Source organism: Carlito syrichta, unplaced genomic scaffold, assembly GCF_000164805.1.
Source record: "Carlito syrichta isolate Samal-C Ts95f unplaced genomic scaffold, Tarsius_syrichta-2.0.1 Scaffold143077, whole genome shotgun sequence".
Classification (NCBI taxonomy): domain Eukaryota; kingdom Metazoa; phylum Chordata; class Mammalia; order Primates; family Tarsiidae; genus Carlito; species Carlito syrichta.
Window position 1 is genome coordinate 233784 of NW_007087173.1, and position 6000 is coordinate 239783.

The 6000-nt window shown below is 45.5% G+C and overlaps 1 protein-coding gene across 3 annotated transcripts in view; it reads right to left on the minus strand.

Moving 5' to 3' along the window:
- Positions 1-1408, minus strand: part of CLSTN1 (calsyntenin 1) — a 37077-nt gene extending 35669 nt beyond the window's left edge. For all 3 annotated transcript variants that reach the window (XM_021708612.1, XM_021708613.1, XM_008050143.2), the window contains exon 1: positions 1286-1408. The gene's annotated coding sequence lies outside the window, so the exon portion shown is untranslated. The remainder of the gene's footprint in view (positions 1-1285) is intronic.
- Between the last annotated feature and the right edge of the window lie 4592 nt (positions 1409-6000).

A 6000-nucleotide genomic window follows, 5' to 3' on the forward strand; every position in this document is an offset into this window, starting at 1 on the left:
GACTCTTCTGAAAATGTGATGTGGTCCTTGGACAGAATGAAGTACTGAATGAAGTACTGAAATACAGAATGAATGTTTTCAAAGAGTTCTTCAGAGACAAACCTACATTTGTTTCTTTCCATGTATTAGAGTAAAATTAATGTGCGATATGTCTCATACAAATTCATCTTATTTTTCTTATTTGTCCCTAGGTAAATAGAACATTCTTTAATATAAGAAGTTTTGATCTAGAAAAGTATCATGCAAAAACTACTCTTTAAAAATTAACTTTAAGGCCAAGCACAGTGGCTCATGCCTGTAATCCCAGCACTTTGGGAGGCCGAGGCAGCAGGATCACTTGAGCCCTGGAGTTCAAGACCAGCCTAGGCAAGATAGTGAGACCTTGTCTCTACAAAAAAAATATCAAAAAACTTGACTGGGCATGGTGGTACACTCCTATAGTCCCAGCTACCTGGGAGTCTGAAGCAGGAGGATCGCCTGAGCCCAGAAGGTCAAGGCTGCAATGAGCCATGAGCATGCCACTGTATTCCAGCCTCAGTAACAGAGTGAGACCCTGACTCAAAAAAAAATTAACTCTGAGGCAGAGAAAAGGTGAGGCAACACACTTCTCCAGTTAAGGACCACCAAAGACCTGGTGTAAGGCTGGAACAGTTCTGCTTTGAAGCGTGCTATTAAATGTCAGCAGCATAGATGGCTATGACATAATGGAGATCGCTAGAGCTAATCCTAGAGCTGTCTCTACAGAGACACAGGTCACCATCTTAAGTAACTCAAGTTTAACATTCCTTAATGGCACAGCCTATGCCAAATGCATTCCTCTGTAAAGACTGCTCAGCTCTTCCAATACGTCTTTCCAGGTCACAGAAATCCAGGCAATGTACAACACGCTGGTGCTGTGATCCTCCAGCCATCAGGGGCCGCAGCACCCGCAGCACTGGCAGCGGGGGAGAAAGGCAGACTCTCAGGGTCCCTGGACCTACCACATCCAAGTCTGCGCCCCCCCACATCCTCAGGCCTCCGAGTACACACCAGTCTGAGACGCACTGGTCTAGGTGTTATCTGGCTACATCAAGACAAAGAGTACCACGATGCAATTAAACAGCTTGCTTTTCAACGGTAAGAACAGGCTTTTGTGTCAGTACCCCAACTCAATGGAAAAAAATCTTGACCCACAAACAACCTCAACCATCAAGGCATTCTTGGAAAGGTTTATGATTGGAGCAGGCAGTGTGGAGTGCTGCCCGCCTGGGCAGGTTCACTGGGGGACCCGGAAGCCAGCTCCTACCTGCAAACCGCAGGGGCGCGTCTTTGTCCAGTGCAATCAGGGGCGGGTCGAGCAGCACGGCGTTGTCGTTCTCCGTGACTATGCCATGATAGGTAGGCTCCAGCCATGGCTTGTGCTTGTTAACTGCGGTGAAAACAAAAGAAGAAAACACACGAGGTCAGAGTTTCTCTCCAACCCACTGCTTCTGAAGACATCACCTATTGTTAAAATCAGAAAACTCTCATTGGGCTGGAAGGTAGCAATGATCACATTTTTGTTGCAAAGTTTGGTATTAAGACCTAAGTGGGATGAAATTCTCAATTCCAGGAAAGCAATGTGGAAATTATCTGAGTCCATGAAGCAACTAGAAATAAGAAACAAGCTGCTCTAGAAATCAAAGGAGAGAAGACGGACTGATGACTACAGGCTGCAGACAAACTCAAATTGTTTTTAGCCCATCACACAAAAGTTGCAAAGAAAGATGCTTGCTTTATGACAATCAATATTACCTGTTTTAAATTAGCACTACAAACAGGTAAAGCAAAAATACAAAACAGTATTTATTAATATAAAATTATGAATATGAAATGTTAAAATAAAAATTCAACATTTCTTTTTTAAAAACTTGACTGAAAACAAGAATGTTTAAGAATAACCCGCTTTGGAGTCAGGCTTGGAGTCAAACTCCAGCGTCCCCCTATTAGGAGCTATGTAGCCCTGAGCACCTTCCTTGATCTCTTCATCCGAACTTCTTCGTTTGTAAGCCAGGGATACCCCCTCCTCTGGGGGGGCACAGATCCCTGGAGAAGTTCCATAGGAACTTCTGCTTTTGTTTTTAAGACGAGAACTGCTGTTCCAGCTTACTCCACTTGGTTGGTGAGACCAGCGCAGAGCTCCTATCCACTTAGTCTTGTTTGGGGCTTGGTTCCAGGGTCTATACCCAACCTTCTCCCACCCTGGGCCCTTCCCTGAGCCCAGTCCCATCTTCACAGGCATGCTGGGGGCTGCAACTCACAGCTCCAACCTTTCCATTATCCACAGAGCCCATGATAACCTCAGGATGAGTGTGAACCAGGAGTCGATCTGAAAAGGTGAAAAGGAGTGGTGTGAAAACTTCATTTCTGGGTGGACAGCCTGTCTGTTGACTGACAGTTCAGGCTGTTTCTAGGCTTGAGTCAATCCAGAAACACCTTCACGCAGCATCACCATGACACCTCCACTCTCACAGGAGGCCTGATGTGCCTGCTACCTGCACTTCTGGGGGTCAGGGGTGGGGGGCTCACAAGTTAAACTTGGACTGAGTAGGCCTATGAAGGCCTATGTTTAGAAGGCAAAAGGACCAAACAAAGCGGCCTTCTCTCCAGTTGACGACACGTACCAGGCATTTACTCATGCCACATTCAAACCAACAGCAAATCCTTTTGCCTTCACTTTCAAAATAAACCCACAGCCTGGAGGGTGGCTGTTTCACAGGTATGGAGTTGCGGTTTTGAGGCTGAAACGAGTTCTGGAGGCTGGCTGCACAACAGTGTGGGTGCACTTAACCCTCCTGAACTGTGTGCTTACAAGTGATGGGGGTGGAAAATGTGATGCTATATGCACTTCACCACAATGCTTTAAAAATACACATACACACACATACACAAAACGTGAGCCAGGTGCAGTGGTTCATGCCTGTAATCCCAAAACTTTGGGAGGCTGAGGTGGGAAGATTACTTGAGTCCAGGAGTTCAAAACCAGCTTGGGAAACAGAGCAAGACCTTGTCTCCACAAAAACAACAAAACTTATCCAGGCATGGTGGTGCTTGCCTGTAGTCCCAGTTACTTGGGGAGTCAAGGCAGAAGGATCACCTAAGCTCAGGAGCTCGAGGCTGCAGTGAGCTGTGATTGTGCCACTGCACTCCAGCCTGGGTGAGAGAGTGAGACGCAACTTAAAAAACCAAAAAACAAAAAATTCATTAGACATTTATATAAATGATATTTTATGACAACTGTATTTTTGAAAACAAAGTTTCCTAAAAGAATAGCAATGGGGGCAACTCCTTTGGCTCTCCTCCCACTGTGGGAGCTTTTCTGTCCTCTCAATAAATCCTGCTTTCTAAAAAAAAAAGAATAGCAATGGTTAACATTTTACAAATCTTTTTGCCGTCTGGCTTCACAGAAAACAGCTGGGTTCTCAGAGACTCTACCTGTGCAGTCTGCATACTGCCTTGCTATCCATCACGGGGCTGCTGCAAAACTCCACTGTATACTCTTGAGCCGATAAGAAAAATGCAAATAACACCTCAACATTATTATAATATTTCAGCCCTCTCAATCCCATCAGGGTGTCAGGGAGCTGTTACCTCACTTGGATTCTGTCCAAAGGGTCCTTCCCGCTGCTGCCCTCACCACCCTCACTCTGCTCCAACAGGCAAGGAGAGGATGCAGGGGGACACTGAAGCCTGGGGCCCACCTGCTGGGGAGCCCTGCCTGGGCTCTGACCCACTTGTGACCTCAGAGCCTCAGCTTCCTCACCCGCAAAACGAGGATCATAATGGTCTCCACCTCGTAGGCTGCGTGATTAAACATGCAACCACATGTCATTACATGCAAAATGCTCAGAACAGTGTCTGGCATTCAGTAAATGTCAACGGGGGTAGTCACTTTTCTTCACACACACACACACACACACACACACACACACACACACACTTCATGAGGGTGTGGTGTTTTTGTCCTCTGCTAATTCCTAGTGCCTGGAATTCTGCCTAGCACATAATTACACAGTAATTATCAGTAAACAAATGAATATATAAGGAACTTCATTGGTACAGATAAAATCAGTTGCCCTGGTTTGTAAATTTTGTGGTAGAGAAGACAGTTTTGGAGCTGGGAATTCAAAAACAGATATGGTGTAGAGTTTTAGATACTGGGAAAGTGTTTTTTATTTCTTGTCTGTTTCTGGCAGGTGGATGTTCTGAGCAAGGAAGTTAGGAAATCCAGAGGCAGAGCGTGAATCAAGGAGTGAATCAAGGACTGATCAAAGGCGATCAGTCTGGAAAAGGCCAAGCTACGGTTGGGTTCAGAGGGGCCTCATGAACTCAAACCCAGATCATCAAGACCAGAAATTCCAGCCTCTGAAACTGTCTTCCCCTTCCCTCAGGCTGCTCTGGGACCAGAGATGAGGTAGGGAAGAGAACTCAGAGGGCCTGCACAGAGCCCTTCCCTGTAACCTCCCCAGGACGACAGGTGCAAGCCAGCTAGCAGGAGCTGCTACATGGGCTCCTGTTCCAGCATCTGGCCTGAGAGGGGGCCACAGAACACAGAGGACAACTCCACTTTGCTAGACACTCTACCTACCTATCTGGAACTCAGCATTGTTTCCAGGTATCTTTTTAAATAAACTGCATCATGATGTAGGCTGGAACCTAGCCACAGCTACAGATGTAAGACAAGCCATTTTAAAGAAGAGACTTGAAAAAGCCACTGTTTACTGCCAATCTCTCATTTTAAAACATGACTAGTTACTCACTTTGCCATGGATAACAACAGTTTACTCCACTTGGCTTCATACCTTAATTGTATTAATAAAATTACAAGCATAATAAAGAGTAAAACTGAAGATTATCCCAATACTTGAGACTATTCCAATATTTTTCCATAAAATTCCTGAGACTTGAACAAAGTGAATTCATTGCCTTTATTTAACCCAACAGGAAAGTAAAAATACAAGGCAGCCCAACTGTAAAACCTGCAGTGAGTGATAATATCAAGCGTGTATTTCTCTACACTCACGGAAAGGCCTGCCACTGAAGAGGGCAAATGGAACCAGGGGAAAATCATTCTATAGCTAAATTCCCAGTATTCTAGTTTTATACTTCAAAATATCTAAAATGCTCCTTTAAGCAGGCAGTACAAGAGACTTGGCCAGTTCCAAAGACTGAACTTGTAAATATTTAATGAATGATACTTTAAATATTTTATCAACTCGATTTGCATTATAAAACATTTATAGAAACAGGTGACTGATTTTTCTGTAATCATCTCCCCCTAAAAAAATCACAAAGACGAAAGACTGGTGGCCATAAGTCTAGGAACATGTTGCCTGTGTTGACAGTCTACACCTGATTCATTTCATCACATTTTAGATTGTTAAAAAACCATCTATGGGCCGGGCTCAGTGGCTCAGCCTGTAATCCCAGCACTTTGGGAGGCCTCCGAGGCGAGTGGACTGCCTGAGCCCACGGGTTCAAGACCAGCCCAGGCAACCTGACGAGACCTCATATCTACAATAAATTAAAAAAAAAAAAATTAGCTGGGCGTGGTAGCACACGCCTGTAATTCCGGCTACTTGGAAGGCTGCGGCAGGAGGATTGCCGGAGCCAAGTAGGTCAATGCTGGGGTGGCCATGAGCGTGCCACTACACCCCAGCCTGGGTGATGGAGTGAAACTCCAACTCAAAAAAAAGAAAAAACCAACTACATTTTGAATGGTACAGCATTCATTTAAAATAATGGGATGAGCCGGGCTCAGTGGCTCAGCATGTAATCCCGCACTTTGGGAGGCTGAGGTGAGTGAATTGATTGAGCCTGCAGGTTCGAGACACGCCTGGGCAACTTGGCAAGACCTCATCTCTACAATAAATCAAAAAAACTTGCCAGGCATGGTAGCGCACACCTGTAGTTCCAGTTGCTTGGAAGGCTGAGGCAGAAGGAGTGCCGGAGCCCAGCAGGTAGAGGCTGTGGTGGCCGGGA